The 27,384-nt window shown below is 43.8% G+C and overlaps 1 protein-coding gene and 1 non-coding gene across 8 annotated transcripts in view; both read right to left on the bottom strand.

Moving 5' to 3' along the window:
• Gcnt1 (glucosaminyl (N-acetyl) transferase 1) overlaps positions 1–26,922 on the bottom strand; it is a 50,019-nt gene extending 23,097 nt beyond the window's left edge. For 2 of the 7 annotated variants that reach the window (XM_074052075.1, XM_074052077.1), the window contains exon 1: positions 15,911–16,366. The gene's annotated coding sequence lies outside the window, so the exon portion shown is untranslated. Of the gene's footprint in view, positions 1–15,419; positions 15,880–15,910; positions 16,367–16,495; positions 16,641–26,901 lie in introns of those variants that run through there. The other 5 variants (XM_074052076.1, XM_074052078.1, XM_020174637.2 and 2 more) reach the window with 4 other exon arrangements.
• LOC141416052 (small nucleolar RNA U85) lies at positions 1,848–2,109 on the bottom strand. Its single transcript, XR_012440977.1, has one exon. It is a non-coding gene; the product is annotated as a small nucleolar RNA U85 (small nucleolar RNA).
• Positions 26,923–27,384: the final 462 nt, after the last annotated feature.

Genomic DNA, 27,384 nt, shown 5'->3' with positions numbered 1-27,384 from the left:
AAATCCAATTTCAAACACTCCAGTCTCTTAAACGCTCTTTGTCTCAGAAATTCTACCACCAAAATCTTACAGTCTTTCCTGGTTTTCGCAGTAGCCCCCAAATTCTGAAGTTTTGGTTTGCTACATCTAAGAATGCTCATTCCAAATGACAAAGTGTCAGACAAACCATTAGCAAGGACGCAACATGCACTGTCTGACTTCCTCTACCGTGTTCAAAGTCCAGCTCGAGCTTTTCCATGTGTCTCTCTCACAAGCCCCTTTCCTTGAAATCTAACACCACTCTTGGGCTAAGGCTAGGAGACAAGGCAGAAGTGTGACATCAAACAGAAATAAACAGAAATCTTCACTCTGCCACTTCCTACTGTCAGGCTTTGCTAAATTGCTTAATCTTTCCTCACCTGAAAAAAAAAAAAAATGGAGCTCAAGGGGCTGAGGATATAGCTTGCCTGGCATGTGCAATGCCCCAGTTTCAATCTCCAGCACTCCTCTCCCCCCAAAATTCCACCTCATTTGGTAACAACCGATAAAGCAGCCAGGACTGTGATACTCAATAAACAGGGGTTGTCACCATTGCTGTCACTTTAGCACAGAATCCCATATAACTGTGAGCAGAGCCATGCATGTACTCTGGTAGGACCTGTGGGTCAGGGTCTGCTCTTGGGCATCTTTCCCACCCCTGCTCCCCCTCCTCCCGTCCCCCTGCCCCACGCTGCTCCCTGGGACTAGCAAAGCTTATTCAATTAGCCACGACTCAAAAATATATCCCAATTATTTCAAAAGACATCCCCCTCCCCCAACAGAAATATAAGGCAGCATCCGGATGCCATTGTTAAAATGTGCCTTCTAGCTCAGTCTTTTCCATACTTCGAGGCTCCAAATTACAGCACTGGGGTAACTAAGAGAGAGCACTTGCTGTTGGGGTCTACAGAATACATACTCATAGAAAACCCCTCAAAAACTGGCTACTGTTCCAATCCTGTTCCCAGTGTTAATTCTGACCTTTCTGACCTTGGGCTCCTCACCTGTGCAAAGGAGGGGTTGGATTCAGTTGGAGACACCCGATTGCGGAGTGACAAAGTACTCAGCTGTCCTTAGCAGGTGTCTGATGGAGGGGGAGCTGGACTGTCAAGAGACGTGGGGATGACAGAAGTCCTGGCAACAAGGCCAAACGCTCTGAAAACTTCTGTTCTTCACCTGGATGGCTTTTGAAACTGATAGGCACTTGATATACTGGGGACTCTGGTGGCTTCTTTTTTGTTATTACTTCCTGTAAAGCTATCTAATGGGACATGCTGATACCATCAAAGTTACCCGAGAATTTAGGAAATTGGGAAGATTAGTAACTATCACGTACGTTGCATGTTTTCACGTAGTCCTCCCAACTACCCCGGAAGTAGTTATTTTTATCCTCACTTGACAGTTTAGGAAATTGAGGCTTTAGCTGCTTTGCATGTGGTCATCTACTCAGGTTCACCAGCAGTTAAGAGGATAAATCAGTGCTGGCATGATGCCGGGGGAGCCAAGAGAAAGAACAGCCCAGTCTTTATGTGTCACCAAGAACAAGACAGGATTCAGTGATGGACAACTTTTAATGATACTCGGCCCTGCCTCCTGGGCTTCCGAGGAACCCCAGCCTCCCTCTCCCCCACCTTCCTGCAGATATGAATGTTACTTGTCCCCTAAGACAATTACTACCGCTTAGGCACTCAGGGGGCTCTGATCAGAGCACTGAATGCACCCTTCCAGCTGCAAACCTCATCTTGCATTTTCATTTGATTTAAGTAGTTGTCGAATTTTAAATTATCACTAATCCCTGGAATGAAGCATTTCTCTCCTTGTTTTCTTGCAGCCATCAGATGACCAATAATCTGTTTCATCTCTCAGTGCCCATAACACAGCTAAGTCCTTGCCCACCTCAACCCCGATATACTTTAACAGTGCCTGCAGCTCTCCGGCAACTAGAAGAATCACCCCTATTAAAGAGAGGTGGCTCAGCCGGGCAGCAATGGCTCACTGCTGTATTCCTAGCTATACAGGAGGCAAAGATCAGGAGGATCATGGTCCAAAGCCAGCCCAGGCAAATAGTTGACAAAACCCTATCAAAAAGACTCAATACAAAAAAGGGTAGGCAGAATAGCTCAAGTGGTAGAGCACCTGTCTAGCAAGTATGAGGTCCTGAGTTCAAATTCTAGTACCACCAAAAGTTAAAAAAAAAAAAAAGGAAAAGAGAGGTGATTCAAAAGTAGGAAAAAGTTATTGGTGGTCTGCTGTGCTGTTAGAGTGAATGCATGTAACTCTGTATCATCCAGGGTTATAGACCTGAACCTGAGTTCTGCCTGAGTGTGTGCAGAAAAAGCCCATTTAAGCCCATTAAAACAGAAAGCTCCCAAATAAAAACGTGACTATGGGGTAGGAAAATGGGAGCAGATCCTCCTGAAACCATTCAGCAAGCTGAAATCTTTTCTTTTTTTTCCCTTGAGGCAGGGGAGTTGTCTATTCAAACACTGTTGCAACATTTCAATTTTTAACTTTTACTTCAGTTGACTTTTTAAAGAAATTATAGACTGAGGCTGAAAGGGCAGCAAGGCTCCGACATAACTTCAATGGAACACGTTGTGAAGTGTTACAGTAAAAATAATTTCTCAAAAACAAAGGGACATTTACAATCCCATTTTATCCACCCCCCACCTACCCTCCACCTAGGATCCAGCTCAGGGCCTTGCCCCTCACCACTGAGCAACACCCCACCCTTGGTTTGCGCTCCTGTTCCGTGTCCGCCTGTGTGTGTGAATGCTACAGATTCCCCAGTTTACTCAAACAAATCAGCAGAGGATTTAGTCTTCTGCTCCACTTTTGACAGATACTGGATAGCAAAGAATCTTCGGTGCCTTCACCATAGTTTGTGTTTTGGAGTTGAACAATAAGGGTATTTCCAAATTATACTATTATAAACACAAGCTATGAATATCCTGGTGTAGTCCTAGCTTTGTCTTCTTTTGCTTTTAAAGGATTTCCTTGAAATTCCCAGGAGCAGGGTTCTTAGGTCAGAATTTACAAATCTCTCTGCCTCTTGTGTGCCTTCCAAATGGACTGTACTTGGGGCTGCAGGCACGGTTCAAGTGGTAGATCAGCTATCTGCCTGTCTACAAGAGGCTCTGAGTTCAAACCCCAGTACTGCCGCCTCCCCTAGTGATAATCCAAATGGATCACTCTTAACTTACTCTAGCAGCAGTCATGGTACAGTAACATTTCCTCTATATCTACCCATAATTATCTTAATGATGTATTCTCATGCATAGGCTGTATAATTACTTCTGTCAATATTGCAGCTGTAATACATTGTCAAGGTTTCCCTTTGCGTTCCTTTGATTACCAGTGGCTGAATATTTTCCCAAGTTGCTTTCCACATAGGCAGCAGGAGTGTGACAACAGTGAATTCTGGAGCCAGACAGCCCCAGCAGGACACATGGAAATCATGGTTTACTGTCTCAATTTCAGGAGGTCATAACCTCTCCAAACCTCAGCTTCTTTTCAAAAATTTAAATTTCATTTATTTTTTCCACTGAAACATAAAAATTGCACATACTAATGGGGTATCGTGTGAGATTTTGATATGCTATATAACTACAGCCACTAATTTAATTGGTTGAAATATATGACTTTTGAATAAGAATAAGGGGTGCCAGGCATGGCGATAGAGGCCTGAGTTCAAGGCCAGCACGGCAAAAAGTTATCAGAGACCCCATCTCTACCAACAAGCTGGGTATGGTGGTGCATCTTTGATCCCAGCAACTCAGAGGAATAGTATTAGCAACCTCTTATATTTTCTCTTATCTGACCTTTGTTCGGATCTTTTTTATTTGGATTTTTTTGAGATATGGTATCATTATGCAGCCCAGGCTGGTCTTAAACTAAAGAGCCTCTGACTTCAGCCAGGGGTGACAGGATGCTAAGTGTGCCAGAAGATACCTGGCTTGAAAAAGTTAACTAGAGATTTGAGCCAGGCATCCCTGTAATCCTAATACTCTGGAGACTGAGGAAGGACGATTACAAGCTTTTTGAGGCCAGCCTTGGCTACCCAGAGAAACCACATCTCAAAAAACCTAAATCAGTAAATAAATATTTAAGTTTTTCAGAGTGACATTAAAAATGAGAAAGCATTTCAATCTTGCTATCAGATGCTTCAATGCACTCAATTTAATTTATTTCAAGTTCACAATCACACTTCAAATGCCCTCAATTCCACAGTGAAGATCTATTATACCAAACAGATCCTAGGTTCTGGGGAGAAAAATGCAAACATCAATAACTTGTACTCCAGCTCTCAAGGAATTCACACTATGGTTATTTGCTGAGCCTTGTTGGGGAAAATTATAGGCTTGGTCAATAAAACACTATTTTTGGAACAATATATCCATTATAGTGCTGAAGGGAACTCTGAAGAGCTCAGGGTCCTGCTGGAAGCCCAGCCCTGGGAGTGGTGAGTGGGTCTTCTGTGTGGGTGGGGTCTGCAGGGTAGTAAATGAGAAATGAAGGCAGAGAGCAATTTAGGGAGACATGGAGGTGTAGCTTCATAGTGGTAGAATTCCTCCTGCCTAGCAAGCTCAAGGCCCTGGATTTGATCCCCAGCAACAATAGAAAAACAAAACAAAACAGTAACAAAAAACTGCTGGGAAACCTGGCTATCTACATCCAGAAGACTAAAACTAGACTCATCTCTTACCCAGTACAAAAATCAACTCTAAATGGATCAAAGATCCTAATGGAAGACTTAAAACATTGAAACTACTACAGGGAAAACTCTAGCAGATACAGACATAGATCATTATTTTCAGAATAGGACACCAATCATCCAGGAAATAAGAGCAAGAACTGATGAATGGGACTGACTGGATCAAATTAAAAAATTTCTGCACAGCAAAAGAAACAGTTACCAGAATCAAAAGACAACCACAGAATGGGGGAAAATCTCCAGCTATTCAACAGATAAGGTATCCAGAGTGCAAAGAGCTCAAAAACAGCAGAAGAACAAATAATCCAAGTAACAAATAGGCAAATGAATACAGTTCTCAGAATACAAAAGTCTAATTAATATACGAAGAAATACTAAACATCCTCAGCCAGAAAGGAAATGCAAATCAAAAACATCGCACCCTAATTAAATCGGCAATCAGCAAGAAAACAACAAATGCTGGCGAGGGGGGTGGGGCCCTCATATACTGTTGGTGGGAATTTAAACTAGTGCAACCAGAATGGAAATCAGTATGGAGGTTCCTCAAAAAACATAACCCCACCATAACATTCCTCTTGGGTATATATCCAAAGGGCTATAAAATCAGTCTGTCTGTCTATCGATCCATCCATCCATTCACACACACACTCACTCGGGTGAGCACATTCACACCAGGGAATATTACTCAGTCATAAATAAAAATGAAATTATGTCATCTGCAGGGAAATTGAACTGGAGATTGTGCTGAGTGAGACAAGCCAAATTCAAAAAGGCCAAATGCAGGATGCTCTCGCTTCTCTGTGAAACCCAGCCCTAAAATGATGCTGAAAATGGACCATGAATGTTTATGGGGGCTGTGGGGAGGGATCAGCAGGCAGGGGAGGAGGAACGGAAAGGAAACTGAGAGGTGAAGAAGATGGATGGACGTGGCTGCATATGTACATATAAAGACAGCGTAATGAACCCTGCCAAACACTAAAAAAGTCGCGGTGGGCGGGAAGAGCGAATGGAAATAACATGGAGGGGGTAAAGCTCAAGGTACACTGCACACATGTATGGAATTATCACAGTGAGATCCACTACTGTTAGGTCTGGGGGATCAGAAGACAAAGTGAGCCAGTGCTCCCATCCCCCATGAGAGGACCGTGAGCCCTACATCCTGTAAAGGGGCATGGGACTTCACAAGTCTTGGCCCCCTGGGGATGCCTCAAGAATGCCACAAGGTCCATAACCAGGAGGCTTTCACAGGGCTGTGTATATGTTCCTGCAGAGATATGTCAAAAGACCACTCCTGACTCCCCTCCCCAACAGAGTGTATTCTTACAAACATATGCCAAAAACCACTCCACCCCTGAGTCCTGACTCCCCTACAAAAAGGACCAAATGAAAAACTCCCCTTTGTAAGTGACAGTGAGCTACCGATTTTCCTGGCCCCCGTCCATCTCTAGGGGCAGCTTTCCCTTTCTTTCTAATAAACCCTACTTTGCGTGCTGACCTTGTTGTCTCTGTTGTCTCATGAGTCAATACTTTGGCCTGTGAAGGCAAGAACTCTCGAGACCAGCCTGCAATGCTACTATTATTATAATAACGTATAACTCAAAAAATAAAATAATTTTCTACAGCAGTAACACAAGATTCTGTACTGCTGGATTCTGTTAGCCCTTAAGACAATAATGCTCACTGCAAATATTTAAAGCCAGGGACAGTCTTCATCATTTCTCCAACTTGATTAATAAAACTTAGAGCAGCACATGGGCCATTCTGAAAGGAAACAGGCCATCTAGTGCCTTGTGTACAATTTACTTTAAAAACACTTCAGCAGGGGTCTATCCTTAGTTGAGAGGTAGAGAGCTGCCTTGCATGCACAAGGTCCTGGGTTCCACCCTTAGCACTGCAAGCACACAGCCACTAAGGCACCCATTGCCTTTCATCTCTACCCTCTGGGGGGTGGGAGTTAAGACCCTCAGACAGTAACATTTTCAGGAAAGCGGCATTGCGTGTGCAGGTCTCCTTCCTGCTTTTTAATTTGCAAACCAGAGGTTCTTAATTAGCACAATGAGTGTTAGAATTGGGTCCTCTAGTGAATTCAATGACTGTGGCTTAGCATAACAGGTGTGAGATCAGTGCTCCAACTCAGTGGAAGCACTAGGGATATTTTAAAAACAACCCAATTGCCTTAGGCTGGTTCCAAATAAAGATTTGAAGACAATAGATCTTGAAGAGACTGGTGGATAAAAGAGTAAGAAACAAACGACACTGCCAAAGTCTAAATCACTTAAAGCAGCTTGTGTAAAGAAGAGTTTATAAATACATTTAAATTGATACTTGTGTATTTGTGGAACACAGTGTGATAATTTGATACATTATAGAATGATAAAATATATATGTTGAAAAACAAGACACTATATTCATCACTCTTCATAATCTGGGCACTTATCTGACTTATTTTTACTCTAGTAGCAATTTGATTTTCTACTGTGTGACCTACAAAAGTATATCATGAGGAAGAGGAAGGTTTGAATTAAAGTTTACTGGTAAGCAAGTTGTCAAACTATCTTCTTCATTTTTCAAATTATTATAAATATTTGTATATATTTATATCAAATATATCTACAAATCACAGAAATATATGTATATAAACATATATGTTACATATGTTTAATTACATTTGACTTTGAGACAAAATCATTCATACAACACATGTATATCACATATTTGGCTTTGACTCAAAGTTGTTAAATGATAAATGAGGCAAGATAAATGGATGAGACCAGGAAATTGTGTCGTTTTAGTAAATACTTAAAGGGCCAGACTCAAGACATTGGAAGGAGGAAGGCTGAAGATCCAGAGCAGCTAGCCTCCTTCCACCTCCTTTTATTAAGATGCTAAATTATATATATAAAGGAACTACGTGCTTCTGCTTTTCTCTGAGATGTTAACAAGCGCCTAGGCTCCTTTTATGGGTAGAAAATACCATGTCTGGCAGAGGGAAGTTCTAAGGCACATCTATGCTTTCTGTGTTTTGGGCGAGCCACCATCATCCCTCCCTGTTTTAACAGCCATTTCAGTTACCCACTATCTTTGACCATATGCACTCCCCCAGCTCTGCAGTAAAAGACTAAAAGAGGGCCGCTATTTAGAGTCTGTTCTCCCATTTCCTGCATGAAGCAGGAAATGTTTCTCTCCCCCCCTCCACTTTTAGTTATACTAAATTTCTCTTTTTTTAGCGGTACTGGGGCTTGAACTCAGGGCCTTCACCTTGAGCCACTCCACCACCCTTTTTGTGATGTCTATTTTCAAGATAGGGTCTCTGGAACTATTTGTCCGGCTGGCTTTGAACTTTGATCCTCCTCATCTCTGCCTCCTGAATAGCTAGGAGCCAGTGCCTGGCTAAATTTCTTTCCTAATAAACCTTATTATTATTACTACACCTTTTGCATCTTGCTTGAATTCTCCTGCCAGATGCTAGAACTATTTTTCCAATAACAATAAGCTTGCAAAGTTTTTTATTGCAGGCCCTAAAAGCAAATTTTAAATGTCCTCGATATTCTAAAATTACATGGTCTGAGCATGGTAGTATACACCTGTAATCCCAGCATTCAGTAAGTAGAGGCAGAGTTCAAGGTCAGCTTGGACTACAGCAAGACCCTGTCTCAAAAAACAAAGTAGTGTATGTTCTACTGATTTAAATCATGTATATTATAACACAAAAAATGGGGGAAAGATGAAAATAAAGTCTATTAGTATGATTACAGTAGTGTACGCTTGGTTCTGCTATCTAAGTCTTGATTTTTTAAGTTTTTTGTTTGCTTGAAGGTTTTGGGGGTTTTTTTGGGTGGAGGCATGGGATCTGCTATGTGGCCCAAGCGGCCTTGAACTCCTGTACTCAAGCAATCCCCTTGTGCCTCAGCTTCCTGAGAACCAGTGATACATAGTTTTCACTATATTTCTAATAATACAAAGCTTTTTGGTGAAATTCGGAGTGTAAACTCGGGTAAATTATAGCAAGTAAATAATACATAAGTATTGCAAATTTGACAAATGGATTCAAAACTCATTGATACTCCTCAGAAGATTTTAAAAGTAGACAATTCTATTTTCAAGCTTTAGTACAGTTTTTCTTTGAGCGTTTCATTGGGTCGTAAGGCAGTATATTTTGGAAACATGTTCACATCACAATGAAACATTTCCAAACAACGATTTCCCATAATGCCTCAAAGTGGCCAAAATTTCTCTTGCAAAGTAATCCCTCATCATCTCATTGGGATACCCTCATATTTCCCTTGGATTTCCCTCCATTCCCAAATATCTAAGATACCCCCAAATTGAGAAAGGACAGCAGTTTAAATCCCTGTCTTTTTACCCAGATGTGCTGCTTCACACCTCTAATCCCAGCACTCAGAGGAGGATCATTCAGTTTCAGGTGAGCACTGGCTACAGAGCTGAGTTCATCTCAAGAAACAAACAAGGGGACCACTGGTTTCCGGGTCCTGCTGCAGGCCCCCATACAGCCTTTCTCTTCTCTTCTCTACAAATAAAATCTTTCTGACCTCTGCAAAAGAAAAAAAAAAAAAAAAAAGACACAAACAAAACCCTATCTTTTCATTAAAGAAGGATGCAGGCACCTGTGATCTCAGATACCCCTGTTCTGAGGGAAGAACAGATGGTCACTTTTTCTCCCCAGGGCACTGCAAGGCATTTTAAAGCCTCTGTAACCTAATCTACCATCTTCTACAGCAATTCTGTCTCAGAGCACATGGCACATCCAAAAAGGTAGCTGTTTCATGGCTTGACTGAGGAAGGAGAGCTGAGTGTACCTGTAACTACTCACAGTTAGGTGTGGGTACAGCACTGATTCGAAGCCTTTGTGTTTACACAATTAAACCACTCGATGATACCTCGTAACAAATAATTTGCAAACTTCAGACCTATATACTTTACAATCAAGTGAGCAGGGCTGCACCTGAGCAAGGAAGCCCTGCTTCTTTTGCCACCTTAGGACACACTACACGCACCCTACAGAAACAATACTAACCCAAGCACCACAGGCAATCCAGACTTAAAAAAAAAAAAACTAAAAACTGACAAACACAGTAAAGTCCAGGTAACAAGATCTGGAGCTCAGTACAAGCAGAATGGCTTTAACTGCACTTGAGCCTGCCCCCCCTGCTGAGTAGCCCCCAATTTTGCACACTGGGACCAAAGAGTTTTCCAAAACTACCAATAACCAAGTTCCTCTGCCAGAAATCTAATGGAATTGTCTACAGTCTGACCTGGAGATCAGGTTTTGAAAGCTTTCCATGTTACTAATATAGAGTCAATGTTGAAAACATTAACCTGCCTGTGTACCTGGATGCTGAGAAGGGGGATTGAACAGGCCTTCCCCCTCAGGGGCCTCACCCATTCGATATTGCAAGTCCATCAGAAGACTAAGCTCTGTGTCAAGGACTTCTGCCTTTAGTCGCCAAGGTCAAGGGCAGGAAGCAGGTCAAGCTATGAAATGACACAAATGAAACTTCAAGGCCTCTTGGTAAGTCAGTCTGAAAAAGCTACTACACACTATGATTTCAACAATGTGGCCTTCTGGGAAAGGTAAAAGTAAGGAGACAGAAAAGAGAAGTGGCTGAAAAGAGGTTAACCAGGTGGGGCAGGATAAGAAGGTGGAATACGGGATTTTTAAGGCAGTGAAACTACATTGTGATGTTGTAGTAAATTCCAACAAATGTGTCACTCCATTAGAGGAGGTCAATGAGGAAGGTTGTGCATATATCAGGGCAGGAAGCTCACAAGAAATCTCTATGTTCTGCTCAACTTTGGTATGAACCTAAAACTGCTCAAAAAAGAAAAAAAGTCTCCTTGCAGAAGAGGTAGTGAAAGGCTATTTCCAGCATTTAGGGCCACAATCACTGGTGATCACCACCATTCGTAACCAGTTCCATACAGTGGACCACAAAGCTTGTCACTGATGCTCAACTGGGCTAGTGGTATGACTTAGTGACAAAGCCTTTGCTAAACATGTGCAAGGCAATGGGTTTGGTCCCCAGCACTGAAAAATATGAAAATTAAAAAGAAAATCCTCACTAAGCACTGGTTGAAGAAATATCTGACTTTGCACATAAACACAGAGAACTCCATCAGTGGCTTTGCCTCCTTCTTTAAATAAAAGAGAAATCCTTGAGCTGGGCACAATCCTTGCTACTCAGAAGGCAGAGATCAGTAGGACCAGGGTTGGAAGCCAGCCCCGGGCATATCATTTGAGAGATCCTATCTCAAAAAATACCCAACCCCAAAACAAGGCTGGTGAAAGTGGCTCAAGTTGGTGGAGTGCGTGCCTAGCCAGCGTGAGGCTCTGAGTTCAAACTCCATGCTGCCAAAAAAAGAGAAATTCTCGAAGTCCTAGTTCCCAAATCTAAGCCATCTTCATCCATCCTCTCCCTCCTTCCATCACAGCCCAGTCCTCCAACTGGTGTTCTCATTTCCTCAGAACCCAGGTGGTGTCTTTCCACTGCATCTTTAGAACACCTGCTAGCCCCTCATTTCCACTTGAAAAATCAGAGCCCAGGTTCCCTCCCTACCATGCATGCTACTTGGCTCCTTAGTAGCCATAACTGGCTTCTCAGGTGCCCACAAGTGTGGGCATGTGGGCCCAGCACCCCTCTCTTCTGACTTTATCCCTCCTTGGAGGATCTTTTGCATGCAGTGACTATTTATATACAACAGCTCCCAGACATAGATTTCCATCCCAGATCCTTCCGGAGTTCTACTTGCCACAGTTCCATTTGAATGTCTCCTAAGCAAAACATCTCCCTCCTCGACCTGGTGCCAACCCAACCCTCTCTGGTGCTCCAGGAACGCCATAAACGCTTTCACCATCCTACCCCGCTCAGTTGTTTATGCCAGAAGTATTTGAATCATCCTTGTTACCTCCCTCTCTTATCAACCGTTTCCAAATAACTACCACCTTCTCACTGGTTTTCACTACTAACTCAATCTCACTCTCTCTGCCATTAAATTTTATCCAATGCCACTGCACCATCCCAGGTGACAGCAAGGACCTTCACTGGCACTGTTTGCTCACCCCTGTTCTCCTGTTCTCCCCTCCTGGGTGGCCACACATGACAGCACAGGCTGTAATGGCTGTGGGGCCTGAAGCCTTTTGCCCTGGTCTCGCTGGGACTAAGTAGTGTTTTGTACCTGGACCCCAAAAGGGAGGGCTTCTTATGGTTTGTACACAGGCACTGTACCAGTAGTATATAACCCGCTAAACCATTCTCCACCTGGACCCAGCAGTCATCATTTTAAAACTCCAGCGAGGGCTGCAATACCACCAAAACCAAATCCTCCAATGAAATCTTCTCATCCTCCACTTAAAACCTTTAGTTGGTGTCCTACCATGACAAAATCCTAAAAAAGACCCCAGAGGCCTCATTCACAGCCACATTTCCCTCTAAACCCTTTCCTCCTGGAAATTCATCCTCTACTTTATTTGGTGGTGGTGGGGACAACTGGGGTTTGAACTCAAGCTACTATACTGCTTGAGTCATGCCTCCAGTCTATTTTGCTCTGACTTTTTTGTTTGTTTGTTTTTGTACGGCTAGAGATTGAACCCAGGGCCTTGCACATCTAGGCAAGTGCTCTACCACGGGAGTCATATCCCCAGCCTGCATTCTGGTTATTTGGGAGATGGGGTCTTGCAAACTATTTGCTGGGGCTGGCCTTGAATGGCAAACCTATAGCTCTCAGCCTTCACAGTAGCTAGAATTACAGGTGTGAGTCACTAGCACCCAGCTAAAATTCTTAATTATTTAAAAGCAGTTGTACAAATTATGTAGCTAGTCCTGAGTTTTACAAATTAGTTTGCTATCTGGAAGAAACTGGCTAACGGACAGCCAATCCCTACTTAGGCATACCTCTTTTCGGGCTGGTGGAGTGGCTCAAGCAGTAGAGTAACTACCTGCTTACTCTGTAAGTGTAAGGCCCTAAATTCAAATCCTAATACTGCCAAAAAAAAAAAAAAAAGAAAAAGAAAACATCTATCATTACCCAGGCTGTTTTTCACCTCCCTGATATTTAAGTCCTAATAAAAAGGATTAAAAATTTTAGGACATTTTTTTCTTTTCATATTACAAGATATAATTGTATCATGTATCACATGGAACTCCCTTTTTATTTTATTGTGGTACTGGGGTTTGAACTCAGGGCTTTCACCTTGAGCCACTCCACCAGCCCTTTTTTGTATTGAGTTTTTTGGAGATAAAGCGCCCTTTGCCCAGGATGACTTTGAACTTCGATCCTCCTGATCTCTGCCTCCTGAGTAGCTAGGATTACAGATGTGAACCACTGGCGTCTGACTGGAACTCCTTTTTATTAAAGTGGAATTTCTCAGTTTACAGAAACATGACAGTCATAGCTACTGTGATTAGCTCAAAAGTTTGTTTCCTAGAAATGAATTTTTACTCTGAGCATAATTTATTCACACATAGAATTTTTCCTTTGGTTTATTTTTTTATGGAGGGTGGGGGGAGGAGGTGTATCTTTCTATATGTACTCCAGGCTGGAGTAGAATTTGAAGTCCTTCTGACTCACTCATCTGAGTGCTGGGACTACAGGCATTCATCACCACACCTGCCTGGGAATTTTTGCTTGGTTTTCTTTAGATTCTGCCCATTTTCCTTAATCAAAGGCCTGGTTAATTGACACTCCATCTCTTAAAAAAAACAAACCTGAAGGACATTGAGAGAAAGAAAAATGAAAACTAGTTTAGAATTCCTTTTTAGTTTCCAACAAAATTTATGCGATTTAACAAATGTATTGAACACTTTAAATTTTTTTGGAGCTAAAACTTGGCAGGACACAGGCAGTCACAGAACACTGATTTAGTCATCTTTATGATTAAAAATGGTTTAAAATGTCAGAGGTTTAAATTTACACATAGCTGTCTATAATCACTGGAACTTTGAAGTTCATTGCAGTTAGCTTGTAGTTTAGTTCATAAATTTCTAGAGCATTTTACATACTGGTCTATCGCTTTCCTCAAGCAAGGGTGACTTTGATCCCCAGGAAATATGTGGCAATGGTTGGAGACTTATGGGGTCCTGACAATGGTGGGGGAGGGAAGGTGGAGCTGCTGGCAGTAAGAGGTGGGTATAAGCCGGGATGCTGTTGAACATCCTACAATGTACAGGACCATCTCCTACCAAAAAAAAAGTTACCTGACCTCAAATGTCAAAAGTGCCAAAGTCGAGAAACGCTGTTCTGCTCTAAACATACGGAAGGCAACAAGGAAACATGACAACACTAAGCCCCGCTACAGATGGTCCCCACAGGAACACAACACACCCGATTTCTATGTACAGTCACTTGGAAGCTCCATTTTTAACACAGGAAGTTAGACCTTTGACATCCTGACCTAGAGTCACAAGTATAGCTCCCATTATCATGAATATTAAAAACAGTGACAAGGGAGCCAGGCATGGTGGCATACACCTGTAATCTCAGAACTCGGGAGGATGAGGCAAGAGGATCATGAGTTCAATGCCATCCTAGGTTACATACTGAGACCTCATCAAAAAACCGAAACATAGTGACAATGGTCCCCATATTACTCAATAAGTCAAATTAGATTTGATTTTTTGTGTTTTAAGAAAGAAAAAAGAACCCATATTTACAAACAAGTTTTAATTTTTTTTTTTTTAAAGATTTTCCAGTTACTTTCAGAGAAAAAGTCAAAAAAGAGCAGCACACCCTGGCTGCAGACCAGACTGCCACTGGTCACTGGTGGGCGTGGCCAATTCCACCCAGACTCAGCAGGTCCTCTACAGGTCAACTGCCCCCAACCTCGCGCAGTCCCTGTACATGGATGATTTTGTGATCCCCATTTTTTAAAGAACACAAGTGGAAGGGTTGCAACTGGTGACTCAGACTACGTTATAATTAATCAAGGACGGCTGTAATTAACGAAGGGGGGGAATCCAGTGCAAATTTGGTGGAAAGTAAGGAGGTTCTTTACATGGTCAAGTGGAAGGAAGTGCAGAAGAGGTGGCAGGAACCCTTCAAACCCTCAAAAAATGGGAAGAAAAAAAAGTCCACCAACCTAACACAATGGCTTGGGGGATGGGAGGTGTGGAGGGAGGGGGGAGGAAGAAGGAAGAGGAAGGAAGAAGGAAGGGAAAGGGGGAAGTAGGCGGAAGGAGGAGGAAGAGCAGGAGGAGGGAGGAGGAAGGAAGAAGAGAAACGCAAACACACACACTCTAGAGCTTTTCACCTGCCCAAGCTGAAGTTGAAGTTCAGCTTGGTAACAGCTGAAATCTGTTACCAAGTCCCCCTGCAGAGGGGCCTGGCTGCAACCGCCTAAATCCTTCCAGGTAATTTACACTAATCTTGGAAACCCTTCGCCCCTCCCCTTCGCTTCTCAAAACAAACCGGCCTTTCAAAACAGCTCTCAGTGGGGAGGGAGGGGAGTAGGGGGGAAGCAGCAGGTCTGTTCCCTACCACTCACCAAATTTAGGCCACAAAAAAGTCCCTCTCGCCCCAATGAAACTATCTTCTCTAAGCCCCACATAGCTCCCATTTGTCCCTTGTCCGGTCATTTGTAAAGAGACGACTCTCTTCTCCGTGGGAAAAGGTAAAGGGTGCGCAGGGCAACGCTTGCCGCGTCCACCGGCTGCCAAGTGGCTACAGAACTTACCTCTACCTGGGCGGCGCGGAGTGCAGGCCACCTCCCCCGGGTGCAGAGGGGACGAAGAGTGACCGGCAAGGGACCTGTGTTTCACTCTGCATCGAGGGAAAGGGCTACGAGGAGAGAAGGAGCTGTGGGCGAGAGCTTGGAAGAAATTGAGTACTAAAGAAAAGAACGATAAAAAAGAAAAAAACCTAGGAAGGAAGGAAGTAGAAGTGGATAAAGTGTGTTTAAGAATAACCACCCGGCCAGGCACCGGTGGCTCACGCCTGTAATCTTAGCTACTCAGGAGACAAAGATCGGGGATCACAGTTCGAAGCCAGCCCTGGGCAAATAGTTTGCGAGACCCTATCTCTAAAACACTCATCACAAAAAAAAAGAAAAAGGACGGGAGGTGGGGCTAGTGGAGTGCCTCAAGAGGTAGAGTGCCTGCCTAGCAATCGTGAGGCCCTGAGTTCAAACCCCTGTGCCGAAAACAAAAAACAAACAAAAAAAATCACCTGTCTTCCTAATAGACCCTGCAGCCAGGTGCCTAGACTTGTGCTCCTTGACAAGAAAAAGGCACGAGCAGGATGATTCCAGGCTCCGGGCCCCCACCCAGGATCTCGGATTCCGACGGTTCGCTCGGGATGAGTCGTTTACTATCCGAGGGTGGCGATGCCTCTCGCCTTGTCTGAAGGATGAAATGAGCCTAAAGAAGATTAAGGCCCCCGGCACGCGGAGCCGCCGGGAGCTGCTCGCCCCTGCCTAACCACGCCGGCACTAACCCCTCTGATCTCCAAGTGGGAAAGAGGCTTGAAAGTGACTTCCAGGAGACATAGGGCACCGATGTCCTAGCCTCGGGACCCGGTGAGCGGACGGAGAAGGAGGCTCGGAAGAGGACGCGACGCTCCATGCCAGCCCCGCGTGCTCCAATCCCGAGTCCGCGCTCTCCCGCGCCAGCTCGGCTTCCTCTTCCCCACGAAGCCCATCCCACCCGGGCCGAGGGGACCCGGCCGAGGGCCGCCCTCTCCTCGCTCGCGTCCTGTCCTGCCCAGCCCTCCCTCCCTCTGGATGGCCAGACCGGGAGCTGGGAAGCCGGTTACCTGCAGCGATCGCCCGCGCCCCAGAGGATGCCCAGCCTGCGCGCGCGCTCCGCCGGGGCCACCAAGCCCTCCTCGCGGCGCCACGCCCCTGGCCCAGCCCGCCTGGCCTGGCCTCTCCCACCTGCGCGAGCGCGGGGCTGGGGCGCTCGGCTCTGGCGCCGAGGTGAGGGCGCCCTCTGGGCGGGGAGGAGAGCTGGCGTCCTGCGCTTCCTTCCTCCTAGGTGCGCCCCGAACACCAGGTTCTCCGAATCCGCGAAGGACCAGGGACAGGGGTGGGGACTTTTCGAAACTTTTATGTCTTCTTCCTTGAAGGCAGGGAGCGCCAGAAGTGCTGCTTTGTCGGATTTTTATATGTCTGTAATCCTAGCTACTCAGGAGAATTGTGGTTCAAAGCCAGCCCAGGGCAAATAGTTAGGGAGACCCTATATGGAAAAAACCCAACACACACACAAAAAAAAAACGGCTGGTGCAGTGGCTCAAATGGTAGAGTGCCTGCCTAGCAAGCATGAAACCCCGAGTCCAAACTAAGTGCCACCAAAACCAAAAAAAACTATGTTTTATAACCAAAAAGGAAAAAGTGTAAATGCCAATGTACTTTGTATCAGGTAAGCCTTAGAGATGCCCTTGTACAGTTTGTTGTTGTTTTCCAGGTAAGTCTTGCTTCTTAAATTTAGCATTTTAAAACTATAGCCCAAGTGGTGGCTGTAATACTAGCACTTGGGAGGTGGAGGCAGGAACAGGGTGAGTTGGAGTTCAAAACCAGCCTGGGCTGCATAGTAAGACCTTGTCTCAAAAAGCAAGCAAAAACAAAAATAAAAATTCATTATAGGGGTTTGAGGTACCTGAATTTAGCATGCGTGAAGCCTACTGTTTAATCTTCAGCACCGATAAAACTCAAAAACCTCATCAAATTCATGTTTATTTTTACATAAAATTAAGATCAAATTAAACTAGAACACCTCACAGTCCCATGGAAAACAGCTAGCACCTCTCTTCCACCCCTATAGCATATGGCTTTGTGTCAGTTACAAAAGTTGACACAGTCTTCTTGGTAGCAAGAACGGTGTGCCTGTGTCTTCTTCAGTTGGATTTTTAGCTCCTGGAGAGCAGAACAGGGTTTCATTCATTTTCTTAGCATAATCCCCCCACCAGGGTCCTGCTGGAGCTGAAAGCTGAGGCCTTGTGTGTAGCTGAGTTTCCAGGCCTGGTGTCCATCATTCCAACAAAGGGAGCTACTTCCTCAGAGGAAAATCCCAAATGCGGAGGGCAAGGCTGGGCTGCCTGGAGGAAGCACAGAGTCTCTGGGGTTCATCTTCTTGGGTTTCAGAGTTGAAGAGGTTGTGTGCCCTGGGGAGTGCCTGCTAAGACCATTGGGTAGCAGTTAACCATGAGCAATGGGATGTGCAAAGGAAAGCTGAAATGGAAGATTCTACAAGGTCTCTGAAAGAAAAATACTTAAGAGCTTCTGTTAGGATCAAAGTAGCCCATCAAAGTCATGGGCTGTCTCAAGATGTTTTTGAGTCACCCAAAACCATTGGATTTTTTCGGTTGTGTTTTTTTGTTGTTGTTTGGCACTGGAGCTTGAACTCGGGGCATCATGCTTGCTAGGCAGGCACTCCTATCACTTGAGCCACTCTACCAGCCCAAAACCATCAATCTTAACAAAAGAAAGATCCAGGCCTGTAAACCATGCTCTAGGGGTCAGGTGGATCCAGTAATATTTTATACTTTGAAAATCTGTAGGCCTATCCTAGCTTTGTGATCTTAACCATGACTTCAGTCCCATGACTTAATGCTCCAAGCCCAATCCACCTCAATTAAAACTGGTGCCAGAAATGAATTAAAAAAAAAAAAAAACTGGTGCCAGGGTAAAGATAATTGTCAGTCTCCTTCTTTCTAGAGATGACCCTCTTTCAGTTGTGGAAAGTGTACTCCTTTCATAATAAATTTTGCCATCACTTTCACTACATTTTTGCATCTTGCCTGAATTTTTTTTTTTCAGTACTGGGTTTGAACTCAGGGCCCACACCTTGAGCCACTCTACCAGCCCTTTTTTTGTGATGGATTTTTTCGAGATAGGGTCTCTTGAACTATTCACCTTGGCTGGCTTTGAACCACCATTCTCCTGATCCCTATGCCTTCTAAGTAGCTAGGATTACAGGTGTGAACCACCAGCGCCAGGCTCAATTTCATGTTTGAAGCTAAACCTGTCACTTCTTTTCACTAGAATAAACTGCTTCCTCTATCTTCACTTGACTAGTTGGTTCTTCCTGAGCTCACCTCAAGTATATTTTGAGTTTGTTTTTAAATCTTCAGTAAAACACTTTATTTTCCTATTTTTAGGGGGACAGGGGAGTGCTGGAGATTGAACCTAGGACTTCACACATGCTAGGCAAGTGCTCTACTGAACTACATCCCCAGCCCTGACCACCTAAATATATATAAATGTCTTGAGCCAGGGTCTCACTATGTAACCCAGGCTGACCTGTAACTTGCTATGTAGACCAAGCTAACTTCAAATTTGTGATCCTGCTGCCTCTGCCTACCCAGTGCTGGGATTATAGGAGTGAACCATCACTCCTGGCTTTCGTGTAGATTATTTTGATAGGAAAATTAATTCCAAGATACAAGCAATGGATTTATAAACTTTTGGAGTAAGTTTGTCAGTTGAATACTTCTTCCATGCCATAGTGAAATCCGCTTACTTGTGACTAGGTCATATATAAAATCCACCTGTCTTTTCTGCCATACCATATAATCATAAATCTATACTAGTTCAGAGGTGTTTCTGGGTTGCTTAGGGATGTAGCAGCCAGGACCCAGATGGAAAACAGAAATCACAGAAGCTATTTTTACAGAGAATTTAAGGAACTGCTGAAACAGATCATGAAGGGTTGGCAAGGCAAGAGAACACTGCACTTACAGAGGGATGAAACTGCAAGAAGTAGCCACCCCTCTGCTGGGGAGAAGGAAGTACGCTGGTTCTTAGAACCTCTGGCCCCTGGAAAGCTGAGACTCAGACCCCTCAGGAGGGGTTGGTCCCAGGCAGGTGCTGTTGTTTCTGAAGGTAAACATTGAGGCTGGATGGGAGAGGGTGGATTAAACCCTAGAAATTACAACTAACTGCTGTAGCCAGGAACAGATATTGCTTGGCAACAGTGTCAGGAAGGGCAAGTAAATAGAAGCAACAAGTCCCTTCTTCTTCCTTCAGCCTTCTGGTCTCTTCAAACACCTTCTACTGGCAAAACCTTACAGGAAATGTGGTTTGCTGAGTCCCGGCCCCAGGACACAAGATATGTCTTGAAGATGACCTTTAAGACATAATCTTAATAGTGAGCACAGAAAGTAAACTCATGATTATAAACACCACCTGTCCTAATGGGATATGCATGGGGAATGCCTGAAACACAGCTGTCACAGCAATGACTGACACAGCTGCAATGCATGCTGGAAATATAATAAAGCTATTAGTTGTCAGTACACTCAACAAAGATGTATTCTATCTTCCCACAACGTCAGAATTTACTGAATCACAATAAATTCACAAGTTACATGAATCCCTTGCCTTTACTAAGTGCTCCTGATTTCACTTGGTATTCACTCAGCAATAACAGGTTCTTTTATTCTAATCTTTAAGGTTTTCTTCTTTTTTTTTTTTTTTTGGCATTGTTGGAGATTGAACTCAGAGCCTTATGCTTGCTAGATGAGTGCTCTATCACTTGAGCCATCCCTCCAGCCCCTTAATTTTTTTGTTGTTGTTGGCAGTATTGGGGTTTGAACTCAGGGCTTTATGCTTGCTAGGTTGGTGCTCTACCACCTGAGCCATTCTGACAATGCTTTAATGTGTTGTGTATTTTTCAAGATAGGGCTTGCAAACTATTTGCCTGGGTTGGCTTTGAACCATGATTCTCCTGATGTCTGCATCCTAAGTAGCTAGAATCACATGGGTGAGCCACCAGTGCCCAGCTTATTCTAAATTTAATTACTAGTATGAACTCTCAGATCACACATTACACTTCATACCATGATATATATGAATATGGTACAGAACATATATGTATGTGTACACACACATACACTTTACAGAATGGCTACAAAAAGGTTCAAGATACTGCAGAACTTAGAGAGACTGTAGTACAGACAGAGGCAGAGAGCCTGCACAGATGAAAGTCCATGAAGGGGGCCAGATAAGTTTTACAAACTGCAGGTGTGATTTGTCAAGAGCAGGCAGTCCAGTTCTGGATGTCAGTGTGAAGAAGGCTGTGTGCCCTGGGCTGGACACACTCACTTGGGATGGGGACAGAGGTGGAGGTCCTTCCTTTGCCAGTTTTCCTGGATGAGACTTGGTGACAAGTGACTAGGTGGCAGGTCATTGTGCCTGTCACATCTTGAGGTGAGAAGGTGCTCCTTCTTTTATAGTCCCAGGTGATGGGGTTACATCTGGTATAATTGATAAACTTATGTGTCTGGTGTTTCTGATATGATATGATATATTCACATGTGTAATTGTTTATTGCCACAAAAAATTATTTCTCATTTTGTGTTTCCTGGGGTGCTGACAGATGGTGGTTGTTTACTTGTATAAACAAGATGGAATTCTACCTTGGCACTTACATTCAAAATGGAGTAGCTTAGGTCAAACTTCCTGCCTTATAGAATGGAGTAACTGAAGGCTAAGCACAGCCTGGTTATGTTCTTCCTAACTGTGGATTAACAGATCAATAAACTAATATAACATCCACTACATACTTAAAATTAATGAAAATGGAGCCAGCCTGGTGGCACGTGCAGGGTGTTGACACATTGAAAAGTTGTGCCAGAGGCAGTGTGTGGCTATAAAAACAAGTCATAAGGTAATATACTCTTAAGCTTGAATAGTCTTCTGTATGACCGACAGTTTATGACCCCTACTTCATGGTTTTCTCTGGTGTCCTAGTTTGCTGGGGTTGCCATATAAAACTCCATAGCCTGGGTGACTGAAACTCAGAAATTTATTTTCTCACCATTTTTGAGGCTAGAAGTCCAAGATCAAGGAGTCAGCAGGATAGGTTTCTCTCCTTGGCTTGTCTGTTTCTTAGACCTTGGAGGGGTATTTGTCTGTTAGTTGTTTGAGAGAGGGTCTTGCCCTGTAGCCCAGGCTAGCCTGGAACTCACAGCCCTTCTGACTCAGGCTCCTGAGTGCTGGGCTTACAGGCATGTAGTACCATACCCTCTGTATTGCCAGCTCATTCCTGGCAATCACTGTGAGGTGAATCAAATTCAGTTTAGTTTTCTGAGGCAAATGTCCTGGGTGGAAGATCCCCTGGTTCTTGAAAGGGGCTTACCCTTACATTACAAGTGGGAATTTATGTCACCTTTACTAACAAAAATTTATAGCAGAAAGAGGGAGGGCAAAGAGTTTTTGTCTGTTGCTTCCCAATAGCCTTCAGCTCAAGTTAGTCCTTCCACCAAAGCAGCCCATTTTAGGGTAGCCTATTCTGATCCCCTTCACATTGCTTTAAAAAGGTATTTCCATTTTGAAAATATAATACAAATTAAATGAATAAGTAATAGTATATTTAGCATTCCTATCCAAAAGAAAATAACTTTTTTAGCCAGGTGTGGTGGGATTACACACCTGTAATCCCAGCTACTCAAGAGGCAAAGATCAGGAGGACCAAGGTTTGAAACCAGCCCCGGGCAAATAATTCTTGAGATCCTACCTCCAAAGAACCCATCACAAAAAAAGGATGGTGGAGTGGTTCAAGGTGTAGGCCTCAGGGTTTCTAGGCAGGTGCTCTACCAATTGAGTATCTCTGCGAGTCCCCCAAAAGAAAATAAAGTTTAGTCATGAGCAGCTAAAGATATTTACCAGCAAAAAGTATCTGTCTGAATAGATAAACAAATTGTAGTATATCCATAAATGGAATAACATTTAGGGGAAAAAAACTGATTAACATATCATCACGGATGAAGTTGCAGACCCTATGCTGAAACAAAGATTCCACACAAATGAACAGAGTTTCTTTTGGGGGGTGGTTTCTGGGTTTTGTTGTTGGCAGTACTGAAGTTTGAACTCAGGGCTCCACACTTGTTAGGTATTCTACCACTTGAGCCATTCCACCAGTCCTTTTTTGTGTTGGGTATTTTCGAGATAGGGTCTCTTGTACTATTTGCTCAGGCTGACCTTGAACCTTGATCCTCCTGATCTTTGCCTCCCGGTAGCTAGAATTACAGGTGTGAGCCACTGGCACCTGGCCTTGTTCTGTTTTTTTTTTTTTTTTTTTTTTTGGCCAGGGTCTCTCTATGTAGCCCAAGCTGCCTCAAACTCACAATCATTCTGCCTTGACCTTCTGAGTGCTAGGATTACAGAAGTGTAATCCTAGGCCTGGCCCATACTCTTCCATTCATTTTTATATACTAGAAATTCTGGAATAGACAAATCTAATCTACAGTGAGAGAAAGGACAGCAGTTTGTTACTTACTGCTTGGGGCTTGGGGAGGGAGGGGAGAGGACTTGAAATGTTCCTTATCTCCATTGCAGTAGTGCTTTTCTGGGCGTGTGAGTGTGTGAAAATTCATGAAACTAAACAGGTGTATTTTAATGTACATAACTAGGCCTTTTTAAAAGTTATTATTATTATTTTTGTGGCTCAAACCTAAGACCTAATCAGCGCTAGGCAAGTTCTATCACAAAGCTATACCCCCAGCCTCAAGATCACTTTTTTTTGCAGTACTGGAGTTTGGACCTAGGGCCTACACCTTGAGCCATTCCACCAGCCCTTTTTTTGTGAAGAGTTTTTTCGAGATAGGATCATGAGAACTATTTGCCTATGTTGGCTTCAAGCTGTGATCCTCTTGATTTCTGCTTCCTGAGTAACTAGGATTACAGGCTACCGGTGCCCACCTAAAGTTACTTTTTAAGTATCTTTTAGGAACGACTGAAAGGGGAAAGTCTGTGGTTGGGCAGGATCCAGACACCTGGAGCTTGCAGGGATGATTGAGCTCTCTTCTGGAAATATGCCTGGACCCCTGGTGTATTTGTGGAAGCGCTGAAAGGTGCAGGTGGAGTGCCACCACTCTAGATGCGTCTTTTGAGGTTGAGAGTGTATAAGAGAAGTTGGCATGATCTCAAGTCATGGGGCTTTGCCACAGCAAAGGAAGGGAATAGGGAACAGGACTCTTTGAGATGTTAGCAAGTGAAAGCCTTCTAGAACAGATAGAGAGCAAGGCGGGCTGGTAAAGGGAAGTCCTAAAACCCACCTATTGTCCCTGTGTTTTGGGTGGGCCTAGATAACAGGTCCCTATTTTAAAATGATAAACGGAGCCCGTCTTGGGCACTCAGAACCGTTGTCTAATGATTAGGGGTCTTAGACTTCTGATAAAGTGGATCGCCCATTCCAGGAAAGTATAAGAACACAGATAAGAAGTACCATTTTGAGTCTTGACTCCCATTTCCTGGGAGGGGAAACAAGAAATACCGAACCAACCCCCCCCACACACTTCTCCCTACTATATCCTGTTATACTAAATTAACTCCTTGTTAAAACTTCCACCTTGTGAGACTCAAGGACCTAAGATTTTATGTGGAGACTGGAAGCTGTGGGAGCCCCCTCACCCTTCTCCAGTAACAGTAAGAGGGATGGAGGAAGAACAAATGAACACTGGTTACTGGACACTGTGTTTTAAAGGAGATGGAGAGCCAGGTCATAAATTACCTCAGCCAGAGGTGGCACATTCCTGGAATCCCAGCACTTGGGAGGCTAAGGCAGGAGAATCACCAGTTGGAAGCCAGCCTGGACAATTTAGCAAGATGCTGTCTCAAAAATAAAAAGCTACCTGGATACTGTTTGCAAATGATGCATGAATGTGGCAGAGTTGCCCTCTGGTGGTAGTTGCAAAACCAAACATATATGCACAAAACAGTCAGGAAATAGGAAAATCAATTCCATGTCTATATACATTAGATGTTAGAAGTCTATACTGAAGAATTTACAAATGCCTACCTAGTATATATGTTCTTTTTTTCTTTTGCTTTTCTAGTCTATAACAACTACCTAGTATACATGCTGTTTACTTTGATTTGTTTTCAGTTAGCACATTTGGAAATCACTGTATCTCAGTTTATGAAAAGCCTCTTTGCTGTCCAATGCCTGCCCATGGAGGGGATAAGACATGATATTTAAATAGGTCCCGATTAGCATTCAGGCCACTTTCAGTGTTTTGCTTTTACAAACAATGCTGCAATAAATGTCTTCACATCTTTGTGCAGAAAAAAGCACCAGGAGTGGTGTTGCTTGGCCAAAGTCTATGGGCTTTAAGAAATTGATAGGTTTTGCCTATCTTAGTGTTTTCCTTCAAGAGCGGGGTGGTTGGCAAAAGAGCCCATCAGACACAAGCAAAGGGAAGAAGTCCCCTACCCTAGGGAAAAGCTGTGAGAATTAAAACTGCAGGAATGTTCATGGAGTGCTGCCCAGCAGCCATACATGCCAGGAGGCCAGCTTCCCTGGCACCGTTTGCTGGGTCCCATCAGATTCATCATAACAGCCTCTCCTCTCACATCCTCTGTGTGACCTAGAGACTCCAACTTGTTCCTGGTACTCATTGCAAGGTGAATCGACTTCAGCTCAGTTTCCTGAGGCAAATATCCTAGGAAGAAGATTCCCCTTAAACTCCCAGCCCTATCCCTTATCGAAATGGTACCAATTTACACTGTCACCAACAGGGTGTGGACCTTCTGCTTCCTCAAAACATACCAGCAGAGCTAAGCATGCATGCCATTGTTCTGGTTTTGTTTGCAATGCTTAGAATCGAACCCAGATCTTCCTGCCTCCTACGCAAGCTCTCTACCACTGAGCTACATTTCTGGCCCTCTTTGCAAATTCCAATAGGTTAAAAACAGAAATACTGGCCATCGGTGGTGGCTCATGCCTGTTATCCTAGCTACTCAGGTGGCAGATTGTAGGAGGATGTGGTTTAAAGCCAGCCCCGGGCAAATAGTTTGAGAGCCCTTATCTTGAAAAAACTTACCATAAAAAAAGGGCTGAAGGAGTGTCTCAAGATGTAGGCCCTCAGTACTGCAAAAAAAAAAAACAAAACAAAACCCACAATCCTCCCTCCCAGAAATTCAGGGTTTAAGCTTCACATTTCTCTCATGTGTAAGGTGCCACATCTTTTCATAAAATGGTACTAGAAAACCTAAGTATATATTCCGAGCAAGACCAACCCTTCATTGCACCACTTGATCTTCACCCTTCTGTGATAACTCTCCAGTTCTGTCTTCAACATCAGCTTTTATTTGAACCACTTAATAGTTCCTTATCAGCATACAGACATGTTATTTCTCCCTTCTTTGAAACCTTTTTCTAGCTGGGCATGATAGGTAGCTCACTTCTGTAGTCCCAGCTACTCAGGAGGCTGAGATGGGAGGATCCCATTAACCCAGTAGTTCAAAACCAGTCTAAGCATCATAGCAAGACCTTGTCTCAAAAACACAAACAAAAACAAACACAAAAACTCTTCAACAAAACAATGAAACAAAACCCTGTCTTGAACCCCTTCCACGTTTGCTACTACCCTAATTCTCTTTTTCTGTTTTGTTTTTAAGTAGCAGACAACCTTTTCTGGAGAGAGCCTTGTAGTATTATGAACATGGTCACATATTTTCTGTCACAGCTATTTGATTTTGTCCCTCTGGGTGACAGCAGTCATAGGCAACTCATAAATGCAAAGGTGTGGAAGTAGTTTGCAGAAGTCCCAACCACTGTTTTATATAGTACTGACTTTGAACTCACCCTTGCTGTGGTCAGCGAGGAAGGAGCTGCAGTTGTCACTTGTCCCTTGCACATGGCAAGGGGATAGCAAGGCGCTCCAGAATAGCACAGAGGGACCAAGGAAGGCATAAACCTTGGGAGTATAATGAAGAAACTCTGGAAGAGTCTGATTGTTTTAAAAGAATTGTCTGAACCAGGCAAGGCGGCACTCGCCAGTAATTCTAGCACTCTGGGGAGGCAGCTTGGACTAGTTAGCAAGACTCTGTCTCAAAAAGCAAACCACAAAACAAAACAAAATTGTATTCTGCCAAACCGTCTCTACATAGAGGCTTAGTCGAGTGCCTCTGAGGGAACTGCTGTCAAATTCAGCTGCACATTATAAAATCCAGTAGGCATTTTTTGCTTTGTTTTTCAGTGGTACTGGGGTTTGAACTCAGCACTTCACACTTGCCAGGCAGACACTTTGCCACTTGACCCACTCCACCAGTCCTGCCACAAGCATTTATCTGAATAAATACGGTGCTGTCATCTTAGCACCATTTCAGACAGATGCTCTTTCACCTTGGATCCCTGTCCTTACCTGAGCTCTGAACCCTGGCAGCTTTTGCCGATATTCTCTGTAAGCTTGCTGGCTCCTCCTTGACGCTTCCTCACCTGTTAACACTGCAACGGTTCAAGTGTCATGCCTCAGCCCTCTTCTTTGTCCTCTGTACAGTTCTTCCTTGTGACCTCACCCAGCCTCATGCTGTGCCACACATCTAGATTTAACCTTGACAGCTTCTTCATTTCTATCCAGTCTGGACCCATTCCGTGAACTCCGTACTCATATTTTCAGTTGCTGGATTGACATCTCTGCTTGGAGGTTAAATCAGTATTTCAGACAAGACTGTTCAATACCCAACACCTAGTCTGTTCTCTCCCTGTCTGTTATTCACAACTGTATCCTTCCATCCATCCATCCAGTTGCTCAGGCCAAGAAGTTTCGGAGTCACACACACAGCACATACCCTATTCAACAGCAAATGTTTTGGGCTATATTTTCAAAATATATACATATGACTATTATTTTGAGGCAAGCTGGCCTTGAACTCATGATCCTTCTGCCTTAGTCTCCTGAGTGCTGGGATTATAGGCCTA

This window comes from Castor canadensis, chromosome 13 (assembly GCF_047511655.1).
Source record: "Castor canadensis chromosome 13, mCasCan1.hap1v2, whole genome shotgun sequence".
Taxonomy (NCBI): domain Eukaryota; kingdom Metazoa; phylum Chordata; class Mammalia; order Rodentia; family Castoridae; genus Castor; species Castor canadensis.
This window is presented reverse-complemented; position numbering and strand designations above follow the sequence as displayed.